General features: G+C 45.3%; 1 long non-coding RNA gene across 3 annotated transcripts in view; it reads right to left on the bottom strand.

Annotated features, from left to right (window-relative positions):
• LOC113218598 overlaps positions 1-22,817 on the bottom strand; it is a 100,656-nt gene that overhangs the window by 23,630 nt on the left and 54,209 nt on the right. For all 3 annotated transcript variants that reach the window (XR_003304182.1, XR_003304181.1, XR_003304183.1), the window contains exon 3: positions 8,685-8,825. This is a non-coding gene — a long non-coding RNA (uncharacterized LOC113218598). The remainder of the gene's footprint in view (positions 1-8,684; positions 8,826-22,817) is intronic.

Genomic DNA, 22,817 nt, shown 5'->3' with positions numbered 1-22,817 from the left:
AGCGAGAATATCAGGAGCGAGAAACCATGGTGTTCTCGAACATGGGCCCTGTAAGAAGATCCGGGGCAACGATTGGTCGATGGTGCACCCCTTGCGTGAACGTGGGCGTGCATAGCGTGGTATTGGGACGCTGTCGGTGTGCACGCATCTCGGTTAACGGTGTGCACGCGTAGCGTAAGAAAAAGGGGTTACTATACTCGGGCGTGCTTGCATGCAAGCAACCCCATGAAGGGAAGAGGGGCCGCGAGTCATTCGGTCTCCCGCTCCCTCCCCCTCCTCTCTTTTTTCCCCCTTTTGTTTACCTTAGGGCCGATCATTAAAATGGCCGCCGTATCGGCGCGCTCTCATTGGCCGAGGCCTCCCCTTCGCTGCCCTGCGCCCCTTCGCAACCCTCGCGACGATAGAACACGACGCTCATTGTCGAGGGCCGAGTGCATATACCGGGGCATGCAGCGTGACTAGGCCTCCCTTCTTTCCGAGGGAGTTTTTACACGAGGGCGCTTCTTTGCGCTCGCCTACTAGAGAGGCTCTCCCTCTCTCTCTCTCTCTCTTTTTTCTTTCTCTTCTCTCGAGGATCGGCACGGATGAAATAGAATGGAAAGGAAGAAGAAATCGCTTTGAGCCGTGCGGGGAATTTATTTTGATTCGAAGCTACTCGGCCTCACTGACTGACTCATCGGTGGCTGATTCTAAAAAATTAATCTCCCTTCTGGCCATCTCTATCCTTGTTGCCGCATTCGTTTCAATCCTGTCTTTCTATCCATCCGATTTACAACTCGGTGGAGAAAAATCGTTTCGTGAAATCGTGTTGGGAACGGGCGTTTCTGTTGTCGAATCCATAATCCACGTGTGCTTTTTTATTAAAACGCGAACAATGCCTCGTTCCGCAGTCGTTAACCCCTTCGTTTCAATGAAACGAATCTCGTTCCCGGGAAATTAATTCCCAAGATACCTTCCGTCCGTGATTAAATACCAACGATCTCGACGATCAATCTCGAAAATCAATTCGTTTACTTTCCCTTATTCAAGCAAACTTTCGTGCTATAAGAAAAGAAATATTATTTTTACCAATCAATCTAATCAGCACACCGACCAATCAAATTCGAAACAATCGAGAAAGAAAGGAAAGGAAAAAAAGAATCGAGTGGAATCCGCGCGAGGAACAAAGACACGCAACCGCCAGCATCTCTCCTCGGCTTCATTATCCGAGCCCAGTTGGACGACGGAATAATTCTCTGAACAGGGAACGATCTTCCTCCATCATGGATCTCCCGAGCCCGCGAAACGCAGTGTGGAATACAGTACAGGTAGAAGAATACGCGTTTCCTTAGGGGCCGCATTCCGAAATCAGGGAATAGGGGCGGCGAATCGAGGCGCCCGCCGGTGCCGCCTTTATTTGCTCATTTCCCTCGAGCGAGTGTGCGAAACGAGGGGGAGCCGCGACAAGGGTATCGTGAAAGGAAGGAGGAGGAGGAGGAGACGAGGAACGCGACGGACGTACGGACGGCCGCGAGATAAAGGGAGAGAAGGACGAAGATGGACTGTCACCGATGGTAATACATCGTCGCCTTCGTGGCTGCCCTCTTATAGACGGACGTGCGGACAGACGGCGGAGACACGGAGGACGGGGTTCACGCAAACACGTGTTACGAACAACAGGTTCGTCCGTAATTCCTGGGTCCCTCTGCTCGGTTCGGCTCGTGTCCTCTCCTCTCCTCTCCTTCCCCGTCCCTCCGTCGGTCGGTCGTGGATGCTGTCGTCTCGTTTCGATTCCCTCTCGCGCCTGGCCGTCGTGACCAGGTAATAGTAGTAGTAGAAGTAGTAGTAGTACTAGTAGTAGTAGTAGTCTCGCTCGGTTTCATTCCGCTCGGATCGCCTCCACGCCAGTGGCGGTCGCCGGTCGCCGCGGGGCCCCTCGGCGGGGACTACAAACGAGCCGTATTCGCCAAATCCAGCTAACTCGAGCCGAACCGAAGGAATCCGCTCCTCCTCGCCTCGCGTTGCCCTTTAGCTTCGACCGCCTCTCACCTTCCCTCCTCCTTACTCCCTCTAACCCTACCACTACATTCTCTCCTTCCTTCCTTCTCTTCTCGCCGTCACTGTACACGTATACATCCCCTTCGTGTTCTCGCCGCTTCCACCACCCACGGTTTACCTGACGTTCGTTCGGAACGAGAAATTAGCAAGGGAGAGGAAAGGGAGAGGGAGCTCTCGAGGAATTCTCTCGACCCGGCAGCCCCGAATTGCGCGCGTGTGGAAGAAAGAGAGGGAGAAAGGGAAAATGGGTGAGCGGAGGAAGAGATATTCGTGGAGAAACATTTCTTAATAGGTCGGATTCATTGGATGAGAGAAGAGGGGGTTGATCGCGTCCCCTTTTATTTCGACCGACTCGATTTCGAATATTTCGAATGTAAAGCGTGAGCGAGGGATGCGCGGGGAGGAAAGTGGAAAGTGTGCGGGGACAGTCGGAGGGATGGAGAGGAGGAGGACCGAGACGAATCGAAGGAATTCGTCTCCCGATGGCAGTCGTATATTTCTTTCGTTTGAAAGTCGAGGTCACGTTAGGCCTAACGACTCGGCGAGAGATTGAATTGGCTCTCTAACGAGCGGCGTCTTTCCATATCATCGCCGGCTAATAAATTCATATTCGGAATTAATTAACGGCTGATTTAATTATGGCCATTTTTAATTTCTAATCGACGTTCCGGGACAGGATGATCCCGGAACGACGGCAATGAAATATGCGAAACGCGATCGAGAGCCTACGCGCACCTTTGCAACAACGTTTAAACACATCGTTGGAACGCGTTAGAGGGACGGGGAACGTTACGTGAATTCTTGGTTTATATTTTGAAAACGTCCTCGAGGCGGCAATAATTCATAAGTCGCGTCGGCGAACGTGTAATAACCAACCACGTAGGGTCCATCGTTGCTTCTTTTTTCCTTCTTCTTCTTCTTCTTCCTCCTCCTCCTCCTCCTCCTCTTCTTCTTCCTTCGTAGACGTTACGAAAACCTAATCCGCCACACCTTCGTTTCGTTATGGAATACTAAGAACGTTCTCGTTCCCCCAAATCGACTTCTTCGTCCACAAATTATGGCCAACCGGGTCAACCATTGCGCGACGATTCGACGAAAATAATCGTTCTTTCCTATAAAGTCGATACCCGTGTCGTATAATTAAAATCAATAGGAATCGTTCGATTCGTCATCTTTAATTTCTTATCGCTGTGTCTCTCGTTCGAGTCTCGGATCCTCGGATTACCCAATCGGTCAATAATTTATCTCACGAGCCATTTGCTTTTAGAATTTGGGAGATATTTGGAGGAATTCAAGCGAAACGAATACTCGATTCCGACATAGGTTATTTTAAATATCTTTGTTCAATTTCGATTTCTATTTCAAAAGCACTTTGAAGCACTACTCTAATCGTTTTAAATAAATAAATAAATATATATATATATATCTTACTAAATTTACCCCAAATTAAAACGTAACAAACAATTTACGATTAATGGCATCGTTAATAGAAGCATTCATCACCTTGAAACGAACTTCGTGCTTCCCTTGAGAGGGAGCCGCGATACAATGTTAATTACCAATTCTTAACCGTGTCCTCGGTTCGATTAACGAGACGTTAAGTAGGTTTCGAACAACGATTCGAGCGGACAAGATCGGAGGCATCCATCCTCAAAAACGATTCGAATCGTCCATAGACGGAGTGGATGTGCGAGAAAGAGAGGGAGAAGGAGGAGAGGTTGGAGGGTGAGTGGAACCGTTTAGAGCATCACGCAAGTAGAAACTCGTGTAGCGGCCGTAATTAGATACCTCGAGGTACCACCGGCGTGGAAGGTGCCTCCGTTCCCCGGTCACTCTAAATCCTTGGACGAAATCACGGCGAAGCGGAGAGAAAGAGGTGGCTGGGCTCGTCGGCGGCCATAAGGCGTCCACCGTGCGGCTCTCGTTTATTAAAACTGACAGTTTACACGAACCGAACAATAATACAGCGTGAGCGTATCGCGCCATGAGAATCGAATGTATTAATTTAAATCGGGGAGGACGAGGGGAGAGAGAGAGAGAGAGAGAGAGAAAAGAAGAGTCTAGTCGAAGGAATCGCGGGGACGTCGCACACATGGGAACGCGCTTTTCATCGCGGTACACGCATAAATTCCAGGCAGAAAATGTTGATGAAATCGGTGGTACACCGTAAAGGAGAGAAAGTTCGATCGCCCTTTTAAAGCGGCCGCATGCTTCGGATTTCTAAATTGCAGATTCGATGAGGCAACGAGCGGGACGAAACTTTTCATAGGATCGTGAAGCACCGTTTCGTGAAAGATTTAGAGACAGTTCCCCCGTCTTCGGGGCTCCGCTTCTATAATACACTTTGCATAACCTTATTTACCGCCGCGCGATAACTCGAGTTAGGCTACCCGATTGAAATTCCTCCCAGAGGAACGGCCGGTGAACCGCGAAACCTGCAATCTTGCGTAAGACGGTGTGTCGAGTTATCGATGCTGGTAATTGATGCGAAGACGAAATCGATAACTTATTACGCTATACGCTGCGTGGTTTTTAAGATTTAATCGTTTCCATTTAAATCAAGACGTTTCCTCGAACACGGATTTTCATTTGTTCGTCGGATTGCTTGTTCGTGGATCTCGATTTGCAATCTGCTGCTACCGTTTCCTAATGTGGAATTAAACGTGGATTAAATTTTTCTATTAACTATAATTGTGTCGAAGATGAATACAAGTATAGGCACACCCCTCTTTTAAACGGAACAAAAAGAAACGGGCAACGGCTCGAAACGTAATATTTGATTGATTGAAAGCCACTTACCTATACCAGCACCAGATCTCAATCGCCGATTGTTCTCACCAATTACTGCCTATTTCTACACTATGTGTCCTTTATACCTAGTACCACTCGTTTGCCATCGTACACCTTTCCAAACGAACGAGAATAACGAAATTACGTCACTTATTTCTCCCCTCCCCTCCACCCGAACCTTGATACCACCGAGTGGTCACCGAGGCAACGAGGCAGAGAATTAACCGACATAAAAGGTTGTTTCGAAACGTGTGCGCGAACCTTCTACGACCGTGGAAAAAAGTCGCGAACATCGTTACGACATTTTCTTGCGAGTATCTATCCACACGAACCGATATAAACCGATTCTTGTCCCCGATATCGTACTTTCATCGATTTCTTCTCGCGCGTTATCCCTTTATCTTCCTCTTCCTTTATCGTATCGTATCCCTTTACGACAAATTAAATCAACAATCGATCAATGACGAGCAACAGTGATGCTGAGAAGGAAGAGGAAGAGGAAACGCATTGATCTTTCCAATGATAAATAATTTTAAAAGATCGGTTATATATTTGGATGAAATAATTGCGATCTCTCTTGCCTTCGATGGAAAGATCTATCGTATAAATCAAGAAGTAGATGAATCGTCCATAATAGATTCGAAAAAAAAAGAGGCATTCTAATATTCGACCAACGAATCATCCCATTACCCTCGTTATTATAGCCCAAAAAATTTCAGAAAAGGAGAAAAGGAAGGAATCTTGAGAACAGTTTCTCTACATCGTGATCGATTCCCGTGATGATAAAAGGGAACGAGGTCAGTGACACGGCGCAACAAAGAGAGAGACAAAAAAAAAGGGGGGAGAAAAGAAATGTTTCGCAGAATTTCGTTGCCACCCCGTCTGGTTAATTCCATTTCATTACCATTTTCACGAGGCAACGTTCTGGATCCAATGGGAACAGATCGAAAATTCGCGGTTTCGCCCGAGTGTGGTGTAATTTCGTATTCGGTTTATATATGCGATCCGCCGCCGCCTCGTGCACGGAGGAGAGGGGTGGCGCCCATCCGTCGAATTGGCGGCCGATTTTATGCACCTGGAATCGACTCGGAGAAACGAGACGAAACGGGAGGAAGGAAACGGTAACGTTTAGACGATCCTCTCAAGGAAATGATAGAGAAGAGGTTGCTGGGTTGCCGGTTGATCCCGATATTTAAACGGAGCAGCGGTGAAATTTTCGATGAAATTCCAGCGGTGGTAAAAAAATATCCTTCGAATCCATGGTTGCAAAAGTTACAGTTGAACTGGAATGGCGCGGGCAGGCCCCGGAGGCTCGTGCCCGCCGATACCCGCCGATTTCCAGTCGTCAAAATATACGTTGGTCCCGTTTCCAACGTTTTGTCTCTACTCCCTGCCTCATTTTAGCCTGTTGCTAATACCTGTTGCCCACCGTTTCCTCCACCTAGCCGAGTGGATCCGCCGATTGTTATTGCTGCTGCCGCTTTTGCGTGGCCCCTAGGCTCTCTCTCGGCAGAGAGAGAGAGCCGATTAGCCATCAGAGGCACAAGATTAGAGCGTGCCACGCTACTCGTTTTCGGTTCTCCTTTCGTGTCCTTTTACTTTCGTCCTTCTTCGCTCGGTCTTGGAAACCAATCATCGGGAGAAGAAGCGTTTCTCCGTCTGCGGATGTAAGCGAATGTCTATTATGGTAGCGGGTTATGGGCCAGTGAACCAAGAGGAACCGACCGTTCCGTGAGAATCCTGCACGAGACTGCATCGTTTCGCGGATTTCTTCTTTTCTTCTCTACACGGGGCGGGAACAGAGATCCTCTCCCTTCGGATTTTATTAGAAACGAGTTAGCTCTTCGAAGAAATTCCATCGTTGATGATCTCCGTTAACGGGAGGAATACTCTTCCAATATCTGGATTTCGTCCTTTCGATGGATAAAGGGACGTATCGTAAATCGATCACGAATACATATATATATTCTTTTACGTGGAAAATGTAATTAAACGTTTCGTAATTGGTATTTAAGAGGAGATCGTTAGACCAATTGGCGCGAGTGCGGGCAAAATGGACGGCCGAGGTCAAATTCGTCATGGTGTGGGAGAGGAGAACAAGAAAGAGAGAGAGAGAGATATATTAGTGTCAACGAGTTAGTGAAAGGAAATTTCTAATTGCATAGAGGCGAATGAGAAAAGGATACACCGACCGATCTATCTATAATACTATATATAAAATGGGAAGAGGCGTACGTGTGGGTTTCGGCTGAAAAAGAGTATCTTTCTTTTTTTATTCCACAGGATTTTTATCCGATGATGAACATTTGAGAATTGGAAGCTCGTTGGAAATGAATCGTATCCTCCTTCGTATGGGTAACTATGGTTTTTTTCTCTTGGAATTAAAGGGCTTCGAAATCGAGAGATGGAACGGGATTGAATTTAAGCGGTGCATTTGACTCGAATGGTCCACAAGGTAGATGCAAACGAACGGACGCAAACTCGACTATTTTTCAACGACTATTTCTGTGTTGTACCTTTCGGTAGGAATGCAGCTCGTGTGCACGTGTTACTTTGAATCGCGACATGTTCGTTACGCCAGCTATTGCTTTGCACTCCGCATTATAGACCCGTTTGTACGCCATCTTATTTAAATTCAAATCGAGCAGGTGGCTGAGCAGCTTTACGCTGATTAGTGGAACGGTTCTTGCTCGAATCGTAGCTGCTTGTTCTTGGCGTTTCGACTGGTCAGCTCGAAACATCGGTATCTCTAATTGCAAGTTACCGCAGTTATGGCGGATTTCGTTCCATTTCAACCATTCACAGCTTTCCCATCTTCCATTTTAGTTGGACTAATTTTCATCGTTAAAAATAAGAAGATTCGATCGCTAACGAAACATTTATAGAACGATATTTGGATCGATAATTCGTCGAAACATCCTCTGATTATCAATAAAATTTATTTGAAGATACATCGAGGGTATAAATAAAATAATTTCAAATATATTCGTCAAATGCTTGATCAAAGATCGCAATTCTATCTCGACTCTACGTTCATTTTAGAAAATGAACAGCTGTGCTCGAAAGTAAAACAGACTATGCAACACAGACAGGCCAAACAAATCGAATTAAACATTCCTGTGTAACGAAAAGAAAAACAAACGCATTGATCAAACGTTAAAGTTACTTTCGACGTGACGGGATCCACTCCAGTTCCAGTCCAATGATACACACAAATCGTTCACAATTTCTCAATCGTTTCGAAAGGTTCGTTCGAGGAGAGAGAAAAAAAAAAAAAAAAGAAGAAGAAGAGGAAAAGAAGAAAAGAAGAAACGAGAACGATAGATTCACATTGTGAAAAATAACCGTGTAATTATATCGGTTAAACATTCCCAACAATCCGAGCTAAAAACTTTCACGAGGCTCAAAAATTACTCGAACGACAATTCAAAAAAATAATTTGTGGAAATATTTCGCCCGACAAATTTCTGGCCGACAACCTTGTCATTATATCATTTTCAGAAAGGAGCAAATACCTGGTTCACCGGAAGACGTGATTTAAGAGAGGCCGTGTGGATGTCATTACGTGTATCGCGGTTAAATACAATCCCGTGAATATTTGTATCGTGCGAATGTCGATAACCATAGGTTTACCTTTGCGAAATCATCGATCCTGGGGCCTGGTGCACGCGCGTTTACGCACGATTAACGAAGACCGGCCGCTTTTAAACCGGGCACCACGGGTCGACGAGAGAATACAAAGAAGAAGATATTCTCGGATACGGAATATCGATCTTTGCCATGCGAGAACAAGGCGCGTCGATCGAAATGGGAAAACGACGTTGGTTTTATAATAGCAAAGGTGATACCTCTCTTACCTTAACCACCGGTTTTTCCCTCGGGATCGAGGACCGTTCGACCTTGGGCGTCGTGACTACGGCGTAATTGGATTGGATTCGTTCCTCGTCGTCGTCGTCGTCGTCGTCTCGTTTCACAATTATAACGTCGTTTAACCGGGTCTGTAAAATATCGTAAATAACGAGTTTAATCGTTCGCCGCTTTGCATGTACGCGGATACGTGTACCGTCGCGATTGAAAAATGTATAAAATTGTAAAAGTGGAGATAGCGATTGTTATAGAGGATTGGGGGGGATTTAATAGGAAGTAATCAATGATTGAAAGTTTGATTATAGGGTGATAAATCGCTTTTAAAAGTGATTCTTTGAGCTTGAAATATTCGTTAAAATCTATTTCCAATGTTTCATCGTGGATAATGAAATTCGATTAAAAGAGGAGGGAGGAGGGGATTGGCTCATTTGTGATATGTTAAAATATATATAATTTATTCCGATTATTTGCTTTCACAACGAGAAGAGAAAGAGAGAGAGAGAGAAGCATCCATTTCAACAATTAATACTCGTTTTCACACGGGTCAGTAAACTGACCGAGGAAATTCCGGTATTAATTATCGTCGTCATATCAGATCGATGATCCTGCATCCGAGGCAAAGGCCCATTAAATATCCATGACCACTGCCCTCTATCTCGTTGTCAGGGAGACAGGTACGTCTGGTAATCGCATAAGAACATTACAGAAGAGCTTACCTACAGCCTCGCAACCCACTATCGAAGTTTCAGGCCTGGATCGACTCTTGTAATGCATTTAATCGTCACACGCAGAGACAAACGAGGCAAATCCGTCGACACGGACGTCGAATCCGCGCCTCTAAGAATTAATAATCGCCGATCGTGTGATCGTTAATAGATATTATTATTAATAACGGATCTCGCGGGCCACTGATTCATCGTAAAGGAACGGTACATTCACGGAATCAAACTGTGTCTCTCCTTCGACTTCTCTGGGAAATTACATCGATGAAATTATTTCCTAGCAATTACCTCTCGGCGATTGACTTCGATTCAGACATTAAGTGAAATTAAGAAGACGTTTAGTGTCGTTTAACTGGAATATTTTATAGGCGTTTGAGAAATGCCTGAAGCAAAAAAAAAAAAAAAAAGAAAAAAAGAAGAGGAAGAAGAAGAAAGAGAAAAATACGATTCCGTTAAAATTACATTAATTCAAAGAAGTAACGAAAAAAAGAAAGAAAGAAAGAAAAAAATCGATCCGTTACATCTTTCCTACTGGATTTCAAACCGGACAAATATCTCGATTCGAATTTTAAAACTGTTGTTCAGCCGAGACACGCGATCTTTTCTTTTCAGAAAAGATCGTATATACGAGATCTCGGCCGTGGCAAAGCAACGTGACTCTCTCGGCCTGGTGGCTGGCCCCCAACTTGGTAGCCTTTAACCACCGTGTTCGCTTTCTTCGAGACACGGTTACGGGTTATCGAAAAAGGACATTACCGGTTCGCGTTATTGTGACATAAATATTGAACGGCCGACACGGTTCGACTACCGTGCGCTCTCGAAAAACCTATTTCACCCGATCTTATTGACATTTTCGAACGCTCGGTTATCCGGATCGAATCCGACCGCGTAAATTATTAATAAGCCATTGATACGCAACACTGGGGCCCAGATACCATTTCGCCGCCCGATAACCGACGGTTTACGGGTGTTTTACGATCCGCCGTTCTTTTATTTAACAGAAGAGAAAACTACGCGTTAACGAACGACGCCGTTACGACCGCCGATTCCCCGACTACTTTTCGCGCCACCGACTATGCGCCTTTTTTATTTACTGCTCGCCGAATAATATTTCCAGCCGGGGAAAAAATTTGTTTTCGATCGAATATTTTATATCGTCGTGGGGCCATGCGATACGAGGAAATTCTTGCTCGCGTTTCCTTTTTTTTCTTCTTTTTTTTTCTTTTTTTTTTTTCTTTTTCTCTCTCCAAATACTTTGCATTCATGACTTTCCACCGTGTATTTATATATCTCTCCTGTCATTGGACCGAGTCGCCCGTGATATGACCTGTTTCCACGGACGCGGTTAGCTAGATTGTGCAGCATACGGTCGGTGCTTAAGCATTGGGCGTGAATAATGTTTGTTGGTTGGCCGATGGGTGAATAATCGCGCAGGAATTGCGTGTGTGCCATTAATGAAAGGATGGCGGATGGTAGAAGGAAGAGAAAGAGTAATAAAAGTTATGGAGGATAATAAACTTGGAGGTTGCCAGCTACTGTGTTCCTCTTCGACAATCTCAACCGTTCGCCGTTTTCCGAGTAGTGGACTGACCTATACCATACCAGGTTGCTACGGAACTGTACAAAAACTGGGAGTAGGAGTCATTTCCAGAGAAAAAGAAGCAACCCGTTATTCATCGTAACAGGTAACCGGATGTCTGTCGTCCGATAGTTCATAGCATGTCAAAATGCAAGGAAAAACGACGCTTTCTTCCAAAGAAAACGGAGGATCCTTCGATAAATCCTGGATGGATAGCAGGCTTACTAAATGCCTAATAATAGGTGAGAGACACGAGGCGGAGTTGGAAAAATTCCAACCGGCTGCCCACTAACTAACTAATCCTCGTCAAGAAGGTGTTCGATGACTCATTGATAGATTTTCATTCCCTCTCTTCTCATTCCTCTCTGCGCATTCCTCCTTTATTGCGTGGTTCGCGCCATACGTCGATTATTTTATAGCAGTAGTCGCGTAAATAAGGCGAACCGGAGCGTAGTCTGAAATCTAAAATATGGCGGCTGTTGTTCTAAATCGTTTGACTAATTTAACTAAGAGAGGGAGGGAGAAAGGAGGGGGCGGTGAATAGGAGAGGGCAAAGGCTAGGATATGCTAATTAGATTACGGGCGGGTGGATATGCCGGTTATGCGAAAATGAAAAGACCGGCCATAAGTACGAAACCAGTCCCAGGACTGGACCGTTCTAACGCAATTCAACGTTGGCATTCTATCGTTAATGCGATGCATTTTTCACTGGACCGTTCGCCGCTATTCAAAGCTGTAGAAAGATCGTTACGAACGTTCGTTCGTTCGTTCGTTCGTTCTACTCTCAGGCGGAGTAGAAATGTTACGTCGTAATTAAACGCATAAGAGATGATACAAACATCTGATCGAAACTCGGTCAACTCGGTAGTGAATGTTCGGTAGTGTATCTCTTGGGGAGGAAAAAAAATGTGATGATTATTAATTAGGTTGTGACAGGCATACTTCTTTGCACGTGGTTGGACGTGGCTGGATGAAAGTGCAGTTTGTACGATTAGGACATCGAACGATTAATTATTCGCATTGTTTAGTTAGTCAGAGATGCATGCGCAATCCCTATCTGTTGAAAAACTAGATTCGAAGCAGCGTAATAAGATCTTAGCAAGATCTTTGTGTTATAGTTTGGAAATTTGTTGGAGAAACTTTTTTAAAAAAGAGAAAGAAAGTATGGATCGTAATGAAAATTTTAGTAGAGGGAAAAGTTTGGTTATTTAACGAGTTGAAGAATTTTTTTTCGAGGGTAACAATTTAACTTTGATTGTAAATCAAACGGGGTATTACGCTCTCTCGGGAATTAATTGGTTTTCGGTGATGTTTAAATTTGTACGGTGTTTATTTAAGAATGGATTTATTATGACGGAAATACGAGATTTTTTTTCATTCTTACGAAAAAAAGAAGTGATTGATATTTTAAAAAATTTTTGCTGTCACGCGAAGAAATAATAATTCTTTCTTTCTTCTCCCATTGCTACATTGTCAAATTGAATTAATGTCAATGAAACGTAAAAAAAAAAATAAGATAAAATTAGTAAAGGAACGTCATAAAATTAAATATTAAAATTTTTTAACATTTAACGAAATTCTAAGTATTAAGTTATTAATAATTTATTTAAAAACCACGATTTATTTCCACACAGTCTAATATCATTGCTTTGCTTTCTTCTCCTCCATCTTTCGAATTAATGGAAATTTACCTACGCAATCAATTTATTATAACTCTTTAGACGTTCTCTATATTTGATTCATAATCGGTATCTTCGTAAATTCGAAAAATAAATATTCTGAAATTGACACATTTGAATATCTTTTCAAAAAGTCGTAAACAGCCGAGAATATATGCAATTTCGTTCACTTTCGTTCGAACATTGTAAATACATATATATAATCTGCATATGATATTACGGGAGAAACCGCGTGTTCCTTTAAAAAAAAAAAAAAAAAAACTTAAGCACGACAAGCTTTTGAATTTATGTTAATTAAGATATACATTTTATCCCATTTTATCACTTTTTATCGACTCGTAAAGCCTGCGCTCATCGACTTGTAACACGGCTACTTAGTCTATTATTGGATTCAAAGCTAGTTACCTAGATGAAAATTGCAATATTTGTAACCGCATAAACACGAAGTGTGCTTTAAACATTCGTTGTTAAACAACTAGCTGAGAAAAAAAAACGAGCGACCTTTCTACCAATCAAATTATTCAGGCCGGGCATAAATTTTTCTCCGCAAAAAAATTAAGAAAATAATCCCGCTTTTAAAAATTACGTAATGAAAATATTCGCCGAATTACTGGCGAATCGAATTACTCGAATCCTCGATTCCCTACCCAATTAAGTCATTATTAACAAATATTTTCTTCTTGCCTCTTAATTAAACCAATCGCGCAAAACGAATAATCGGAACGAGAGAGAATCGATCCACAGCCAAAGATCTGTTCGATCGCATAATGCCGTTTGCATCTACGGTGAGCGCGCCTTTCCTCGCCCTTTTAATTGCCACTCCTACACAACACCCTTATCTTATCTCGGGCCCAAGTTTCTCTCGGGGAAACTGGTACAGGAAACTGGTGAGGTCTCCGCTCACCGCGCGTTTAACGCGCCGCAAGACGCGTGTGGGCGTCTCGCGAATTCTTCTCGATCAATTTTCCGAAATTTCATCTCGAGGAAACGATGGCGCTTCTTCGACGCACGATCACGACGCCAATTATCGATTACGTTTGTCAAAAGTCTCGAGGCGAGCGACGAGATTCATCGAGCGGCGCGAGAAGGCGTGAGAGATGGTGGAGAGATCCGATGGTGGAGGATCTACGCGATCTATCTTCTCTCCTTTTCTCTCCCTCTCTCTCTACGGTTGGCGGACAATAGGTCGAGAGAGGCGAGGTAATTGAAATCGAGGCGAAACCGGCACGAAACGGTTTCGCTTTTGAGACACGCGGCCGCGGACGGGTCGCCGTTAATTAAGAAAATTTGCATGATCGTAATCGGTGGCTCGTTAAGCGAAGCGATTCTTGGCGGTCGTTCCCCGCCCCGCGCGGAGATAAATCGATTCGACTCGGTATCGAATCGACGCGGAGGGGGGCGGAATCGTGGCCGATTTCGAAAACGGGCGTCGAAAAGTCGCGTGGTTGTTGCCGGATCGATTTGTTCGCGAGACAACGCGTCTCCCGGAGCGTTGATCCGCCGCTATTTGCCGGTCGCCGGCTACACTCATGATCATGAAAGTGTAATTGGCGGAGCGGAGACAACCCGTTGGTGTACACGGGTTACGTGTACACCGTGGCTGATTATTCGCTCATAGAAAATTCATCGTTGAGACTAATTGCGACTAATGGTCTGGAGATCAGTCGAGGGGTTAAGCTGCCGGGTAAGAGGATCGATTGCGAAAACGCCGATTCGAAGGCGTCGCTACGGGAGCTTGACACAGCGAAACGACACGGAGGGGAGGGGAGGACGGAGGCGAAGGATGATCGAGAACCGTGTAAATACGAGCGCCGGAGAATCGAAGATAGGGATAGACGTAGAGATATATCTGGGAGTCGAGACAGGGAGAGAGAAGTAAGTAAAAGCTGAAACAAAAGACGCATCTCCTCCTCCTCCTCATCATCATCGTCCTCCTCCTCATCGTTGTCGTCGTCGAGCATCGTTGCTGTTACAGTATATAGTTGCACTCTCGTGACTACAATACCCGGTCCCGTGGAAAAGGAGGCTGCCAATCGGGCAGATTCAGGCAGTTCCTGCTAACTTTCTCCTCTCGACTGCGGCGAAACTCGGCTAGCTTCGAGTCATGATCTCTTATGTAGATCTACTTCTTCCTCGTCCAACCTCGCTCCTCCTCCTCCTCCTCCACTCGCCTGTTACCACCACTACTACCACTGTCACGTTTCGCGTACAACACTTCTAGTCGCTTCTCGTCTTCTTTCTCCATCCGCTATGCGCCTCTCCATGTTGCTAGCTGCCGTTTTTACGAGCCGTTTTCTTGCTCCGGAATCGGTCGCTTACCTCACCTCGTTCCAACATACACCGACGATCTTTGGAGACACGCTGCGCTTTCTCGTCTATCCTAGCCAGCTCGTTTGCCGGTTGCCACGGGGATTCGGGACATTGGACGAGCACGATCCGCGGTTTCACACAGCGAGGCTTGCAAGAAATCGGCTTCCTTAAAGACGCGACACCCGTTACGCTCGCGATCGTGATGAGAGATACATCGTTGTCCCCGGGACTCGATCGAGTCTCTCTCTATCCTTTCGCTTCCCCGATAATTTACGTGAGATCCTTGTGAATTATGCCCGCGTTTCGCGGTACACGGATAATCTTTACGACTCGGGGGAGCTCGGAAATGGTTTTTTGCGGTAAATTATATCCCTAATAATCTCGTATGTTTCTCGTCCATTCTCGTAAAATTCGTACATAAGGAAACGATGAAACCGACCGAGGCCCCGAGAATCTTTTCATTCTCGGGAAAGTATAAAGTACGGTGGTTAAGTTGCGCAATATCTGGATACAATGAAGGCGCATAAATTCGCGTAACCATGCGACATTCGAGTCGAAACGATGGAAACGGTAGCAACGGGTCGCGCGTAACGATCCGATCCGCGCCCGTTCCACGCGTCGATCCGATCCTCCTCCTCCTCTTTAAATTACTCACGCCGCGTAGAAAGTTGCCAATTAACTCTGACAAATAAGCGATCGTCTTTTTACATAAGAAATTTATCAAGTGCGCTAAGTAAAGCGTACGTACGCGGCTTTTTTTCCACCTCGATCTCGAGACCAAGCCAAGATGGTGGCCAGCATGGTGAAATTCGAGCCAACTCCTCTACCAATCTTCAGAAACTGGTTGCAATTTGCTTCCCGTTCGCTCAAGACGCCCTGGCGCCTTCTTCTGCCCGACTCGATCGAGACACGAGGAACGATTTAATCGAGCACGATCGAGCTTTCACGATGTCAAAGTTCATCCGACGCGTCGGATTTTTCCACGAAAGTCGATCATCATCGCAATCATCCTTTTTTTAAATATCGCCTCGTTGTTGTACCAAGTCTCTCCACGACCTGAATAATTACAAAGACCTCGGCACAATCGGCATTCCTAGCGACGCCTATGAGAAACACCTACGCCGCCGGTCTCTCTTTCTCTCCCCGCGATATTAGATCGTGTGCGTGTACACGATTTTGCGTTGGTTTTGTCTCGTTTTGCTCTCGATAGGCGAGCCGTGTGACCCACATTCACCGCGGAGAAGCTCGAGGGAATTCCCCGCCATTAGAGAGAAACCGCCGCGGATCGGATCTAACGAAACAATAGAGATCCGCGCGAACGATAGCCGGAGCTCGCCACCCTTCTAGAACCCGATAATAGTAACCGCCCTTTATTTTATTTTTCGACCGGGCCTTCGAAAGGCGTGCAGGCAGAGGCTCCCTTTCCCCCTCCCCCTCCCATTCTATGTAGATACACGCGCGGCTCGGACACAATCTACACACCGCGCTCGGTTTTCGCGTACGCAGCGCGAATGCAGCACCGCCGCCGCCGATTCAATGGCCTCTAAATCTCGCCGCTCTATGAATAATTTACGCGTGTCGCGCTTTCTAATTGACAATTAGCCGCGACAAATAGCGTCATAAACGGCTCGCGATCGATTCGGTTCCTCCTCCCTCTTTTTCTTTTCTCTTTCGAATCCGTTTTATCTCTCCCCCGCTGTCACAAATCTTCCCCTATATATATAAACTCGCGAACGTTAAGGGGAAATCGTTGCGTCGACGAGCAAATGTTTTGGATTTATCAGAACTGATCCTATTTCCATAATTCGTTTCGTGGAAATAGAAATTTCGAAGGAAAGGTTTCATAACACGGCTCGTCCGATAGTAGTGCTCGTAAATACACGAAATGTGTACACGATTATAAATACGAGACAGTTCGTCGAGATAAGGCGAGCCGAAAAGCGGAAAATAAAACTATTCGATCGAAATAAATCTTGGAGGGGCAGGCAGCAACGATCGTTCGATTCTCTTGGAGCGACAATACGAAAAATCCCATCTAATCTATATTCCCCGAGCGAATACTCTGTCTCGACACGTGTGTGTCGCACACTCTCCTCTCTCCGTAGGAGGAGGAGAGAAACCGACCAACATCCCCGCGTATCGAATCGCGATCTCGTGAACCAGCGAGCGAGCGAGCGAGGTCTCGTTCTGCCACGACCGGAGCGTGATATCATTGCGGCGTTAAGGAGTGAGTCACTTCCTATTGACATTAAGAACGACAATCGAGCCCCTCCGCACCACTCCTTCATTTTCGAGGGATCATCGTCGTTCCGCGCTTCCACACTGGCTTGACCTCGTTGCGCAATCCACTCCCGTATCAAGAGGATGATATTCTCTCGTGAACTCTGGCACACGCGTAAGGCACACGCAGTTACAGCGAATCTGATTCCACAGCCGATTCTGGGACGAGCCGGTTCCACGAACCAGGGAAATATTCGCCGTGATTTTCTGTCACGGAGAAGGAGTGTGTCGCGAGGAGGAGAAAAGACGAGAAGAGGAGGAGGTTTTTGCCGTCGATGCATAAATTCCGCCGACTTTGCGTGCACCGTCTCATGAACCCCGGGAATCTGGGGTAAAAAGGGTCGGACAGGTTTACCAAGGTTCTTCTTTGTCCGCCACCTTGTTATCGTTCACCGTGCGCTTGCTAATTCATCGATTATCCCGCGTTCTTCTCCTTCGTAGAAATCGTACCGATTTATCTTTTAGGAATAATTTTTGTAACGTCATATTTCTTGAATGGAAAACACCATTCTGATCTATTTGCATTATATTGCCATCGAGATCGTGCTTTAAAGTATCCGTTCACAAAAATGTTATTCCATTTTTCGAAACGTCAACGACGTATTGACACGTTTGCGCAATTGCAGAGAAATCCTGGTGGTTATGTAAAAATTTGTTTGCTCGCCACTCGAGCCGAAAACTTTCCCCGACGGTCGTTCAAAGAAGATGATATTTTCGTGGCTACGTGATCCGCGATTTGAAATCGATCGAGGCCCGGGTCGGGCCGATACCGAACAGAGTGACCTTAAACTCGTCTCTTTTGTCCACGGGTTCCACGAACGAGTTCTCGGCCGCCTCGTGGAGACGCGTGGAGAATCGCGAATTTTACAAGGAATGCCATTCGGAGACCCTAGGAGGAGCATCGTGGTGCTCTCCTCCTCGTCGAAATCGGCGTTGTTGGACCCTGACCGTGGCCCAACAACGCCAACCCCCTCCTCCCCGTCTTTTCGTGACGATTGTTCCGTACGTGAGGTGAAATCAATCGATTCCAGCCGTGTCCGCCGATCGTATCCCCATATCCCGACACTCTGCCGCGACACGCACTTTTTATACATCGTTTAAGAGGGCCCCTTTAGTCGGGCTTGTTCGTAACGTCTAGATTGTCCGGCTGTTGAATGATAATTGGGGGTCGCGTTGAATGTTAATTTCGAGTTGGTGACACACACGTGGACCTCTCTTAACCTACGTCCACGGAATTCGTCAATTTATCTTTTGTCGTGCGTTATAAGAATACGTGGTTAGATAGATTTTAAGGATCTAAGGATACGCTTCGTCGAATCGGTTCTTTCCAATCTTTTCAAAGTTACGTGCAATCGTTCCGACAAAAATATTATTGATAAAAAAAATAAATTTCCAAAAAATTTCCAAGCGCCACTCGCATCTATCCGGATCTACCCAGAAACGTACGCGATTTTTGCGAGAGCCGCGATTTCACACGCGCGGAGGAGGAGGAGGAGGAGGCGCAGAACGGTTCGAGGTTGGTTAAGATGGAAGGAAAAACAGCGCCGACGGCGAACAGCTACGTGATCAGCATATCCCTCGCCGGGCGGATATCTCGCGGGTCCCGTGAGAAGGTATTCTATCGTCAAAAAAAACTTGATCGACTTTCCGTGGTACCAAGAGGCGGTGAAATACTGACGGAGGAATATCATAGACGTATCCCGCCCTCGTAAAACAACGGCTCGTTTCAACGGCGTATCGCTGTTTATCTCGCCGATTTATCTCCTCCTTGCTTTCTGTTAATAACAACACCGGTGAATTTACTTGCGTAGAAAAAAATCCCCAGAAGATATTTCAATCTCGTCCTTTTTTTTTATCTTCCACTTGGTTTTTCGCGAGGCGACATCCTCTCGTCGCCACCTCGAAACCTTTACCTACCTGCGATTCCTCCCTGCTTTTATTTTATCATAAACGATCCGTGGCGATGAGATCGGTAGCAACCGGTTCCGCGCAAGCGCCGTCCGCAATTCGTCCGATTGGGACTGGCCGAAACTCGGTCGAAGTTAAACTCGGGCGAAGCTGAGGGAATTCGTTCTCGAGCTCGATTCGGCCCCCGTCTACTACTTGCTCGATGGAAAATTTTTTACTCCCTTTTTATGAACATTCGCACGAGCAACCAGCACTTATCGCTTTCGCGTAAAAACTGTCGGGAGAGATGTCGGTAGGCAGGTAGAAATTGTGTAATCTGAGGCTTTTAGTAGAGTCGGCGATTCTCTTTTTTTGCTGAAATTTCTTGCGATAAAATGTATATAGGAGGTGTAGGTGTAGATCGTAAAACGTGAAGTGTTTTCGATACGGATACAGCATCGTGAAGTTCTGGTATCCAATATATAAGTTAAAGGGAAAAAATAAAACAGTGATACGTACGGTATAGTTGATTGGTGGGTTAAATTTTAAAATTTCTCCCCTTCTGTTGAAAAAATGAGAAATATATATACCTTTCTTGGCTATCATTCGTTTTTAAAATTCTTGGAAATTATTCGAAGGTTTATATCGCCGCTGCATTGGTTATTCATTGCTCGCCCGGTTTCACCGTTGACCACCTGCGATCGGTCGCGTAACTTTCCCTGCTCGCTCAAAAGCCCCAGATGACACGACGACGTTCGATCCGTTCTCGTTTTCCCGACGAGGAACCACGTATTATTACGTTTCTCCACGCGGGACAATAACGAGGCCGAATGATTGGTTTCTAGTTCATCGAGCGTGCTACGAACAGCAGGCGATAAAATTCGTAATGATATCGGTTCTCTGGTTCTCCAATTTGACGGTCGGGAAAAATTCGTCGGATCTCGTTTTCATTACGTCTCGTGCACACGCGTGAGCGTGGATATCCATGGAAGAATTGTGCACAATTTATTCGGTTTAAATATTTTCAAATAAAGTTGGAAATGGCACCGGTTCTGTGCTCGTTATATCTCGTTGAAGTTCGCTTCACGCGGATATAATTAATTAAACGTTACGTTATCCTGACAATTGAATATTGCCGTTATTATAGGCTATTTCGCGCCGGCTCTCTCGCTGTATAACAATGTAACGATGTATCGTTAATTTCCGCACAAAGTAACTAATTCGTAGAACCAACTAGCATGGTTTTGAGTAATTTGTTTATTTATGGCAATTCGTTTACAACCGCGAATCATTATCGTGATAGTAATTAAAAGCATAATTATACTGATAATTCGAAATCAATACACAGCTTTATACCAAATTTAACCAAATTTAATACCAATAGCTTGCACACTTTTTCCTTTTGGAGTACGCAACAATCTGGTAAATTATAATACGGTTTCGTGTGCAAACAGTGTGCATTGAAATAAATTAGAAGAAAAAAAAAGAAAAGAAAAGATATTTAAAGAATCGATAAATTAGTAGTCCGATCAAGATCGTTCTGGCAATCTCTGAGGAAAATTCAGAAAACTTTCACCGCGAAACAATTCATTTCAGTCATTTCTGCGGCTCAAGAAAGTTCAATCGTTCTCGGCAATCGATTTGCGTACACGATAGAAGCTAAAAGGCACATGCTCCCGGGAGACCCGACTCCCAAGCGGAAGAAGATAAATATCGGCGTCCAATGGAGGGCCGGCCATTATGAATCAAACATAGAGAGAGTAAAAAAAAGAAAGAAAGAAAGAAACTGAATCGGTGCATACCGACGTGGTTTTTAACTTTATCGATCAACTTTATAGCCGAAAGAAGGCATAAACCTTGCTTATTACCACGCCCACGCTATATACGGACTATTAACGTGCGAAGCTAATTCACATTGTGCCGATCGCGACTCGGAAGAATCTGGGCCACCGGTTAAACACCGGCCAATAAATCGAGGCGTTATCGATACGGACCGGGAGAAAGTGTTCGATATTCCGTCCTCTCTCTCTCTCTAGATCGATCGATCGATCGATCGAACATTACGCCATTACGCGACACGGCGCTATATTCGCCGCGTATATTTGCCTACGTTACACGTCACTTACGTGTACGTCGCAAAGGAGAAAGAGAGGCAAATCACGCAGAAGTTGTACGTATGCATTAAAGCCCGGACCTAATTAAGGCTAAATCAGTGGAGTGGGTTGCGAGCGTGCTACGGGCACAAAGGCTTTCCTTCCCTTCGTACCGAGGGAGAACGAAATCGGTCATGGTTGCACCGTTCGACGTTTAAGTTCGACCGCACAAGCTCTCTTGGCTCTTTATGGAATCTCTGGACGATGGTGATGGTTCCAGTGCGAATTCTCGATCGCTATCTCGCCCGCTATTCGATGTGCTTGTAATGCATCGAGGCGACAGGATGGAAGCCTCGAGTGACCCCCCTCCCTCCCCGTCCGGGTAAAAAGAGGCAGATGTTCCACCGGTGGATCACACGGAAAAGGGAAAGAGCAATTCGATCGAGGCGAAACGGTCTTCTTTTCGCTTCCGATCCTGGTTAATTGCTCCGCGCGGACGATTAACGTAATTGTTTTTAACTGCTTACGGCGGATGTCGGTTACGTTCAAGATGGTATCGAGAGGCGATAAATCTTGGCGAGCTTGATCGCCGCCTGTCGTGGAATCGGTGGCTCGTTTGGCTACCTTGGAAACCGGCCCTCCCGTTTCGACGTCTCGTGCTGCGTTGCTTGCCAGAATTTCGGGAAGATACCGATTATAATTTTCATCAAACCGGAGTGATGCCGTTTTCGAGTGATGAAAGTGATTCGCTTCGCAACAGGATAACAGTTCAGTAGGTATCAAAAAGAAAGAAAAAGAAAGAAATGGAAAATCGTGTTATTCCTCGCTTTTTTTTCAATATTGCAATTTTATTCATCGACGAAACTTTCTCGAGTAAATTAAACACGTGGCTTGATTTATCGACTCGCGGGCAAATATTAAACGATTAGGAGAGAATTTTCGCATCCATACGTGTCTGAGAGACAACTGGCGGAGGTTGGTGGCAGGTGAAATAAGGCTTAGACTCGCCTTCTGCGAGAAAGCTACTGAACAGAGCTACTCTCGTTTAACGCGTTGCACACCTGTCGTACACAAAGAAGTGATACTTCTTTACTGTGATAGATTCGAAAGGGCGAGCCGTCACCATTTTATAGTTGACACGAGTCTCAGCTGTTCGATTATATTCGATCGTTATTATCTGCAAATTATTCGCTATCCGTATCGATATATTATGATTTATTTATCTATGGACGAGAATTCATGATTACAAAATGATCTCGTTTCATCTTACTCTTCACTTCTATCTAATAATCTTTCCTCTCTTATTTTAGTTTCAGAGATGAAAATTTTTGTAAGTTATTTTGATACTTTTATCCGATTCATCTCGTGTTTAAAATAGAAGAAAATGGAGATAACTGTTGTCTTAAAAAAGAATGGGAGATTGGAATCGATTCGAAATCTGCTCCTCTTGGAAGTTACGAGCTCTCTTAGTCATCCCTCTCCCTTCCAAGTCGTCGGGTTAATCCCCGAATGCCAAACATTCGAAATACCGTACGAAGCAATGCCGCGTGAAATGCTATCTTTGAACATTTCT

Source organism: Apis mellifera, linkage group LG2 (assembly GCF_003254395.2).
Source record: "Apis mellifera strain DH4 linkage group LG2, Amel_HAv3.1, whole genome shotgun sequence".
Classification (NCBI taxonomy): domain Eukaryota; kingdom Metazoa; phylum Arthropoda; class Insecta; order Hymenoptera; family Apidae; genus Apis; species Apis mellifera.
The sequence above is the reverse complement of the archived record's forward strand: the minus strand, read 5'-3'. Positions and strand labels throughout refer to the sequence as shown.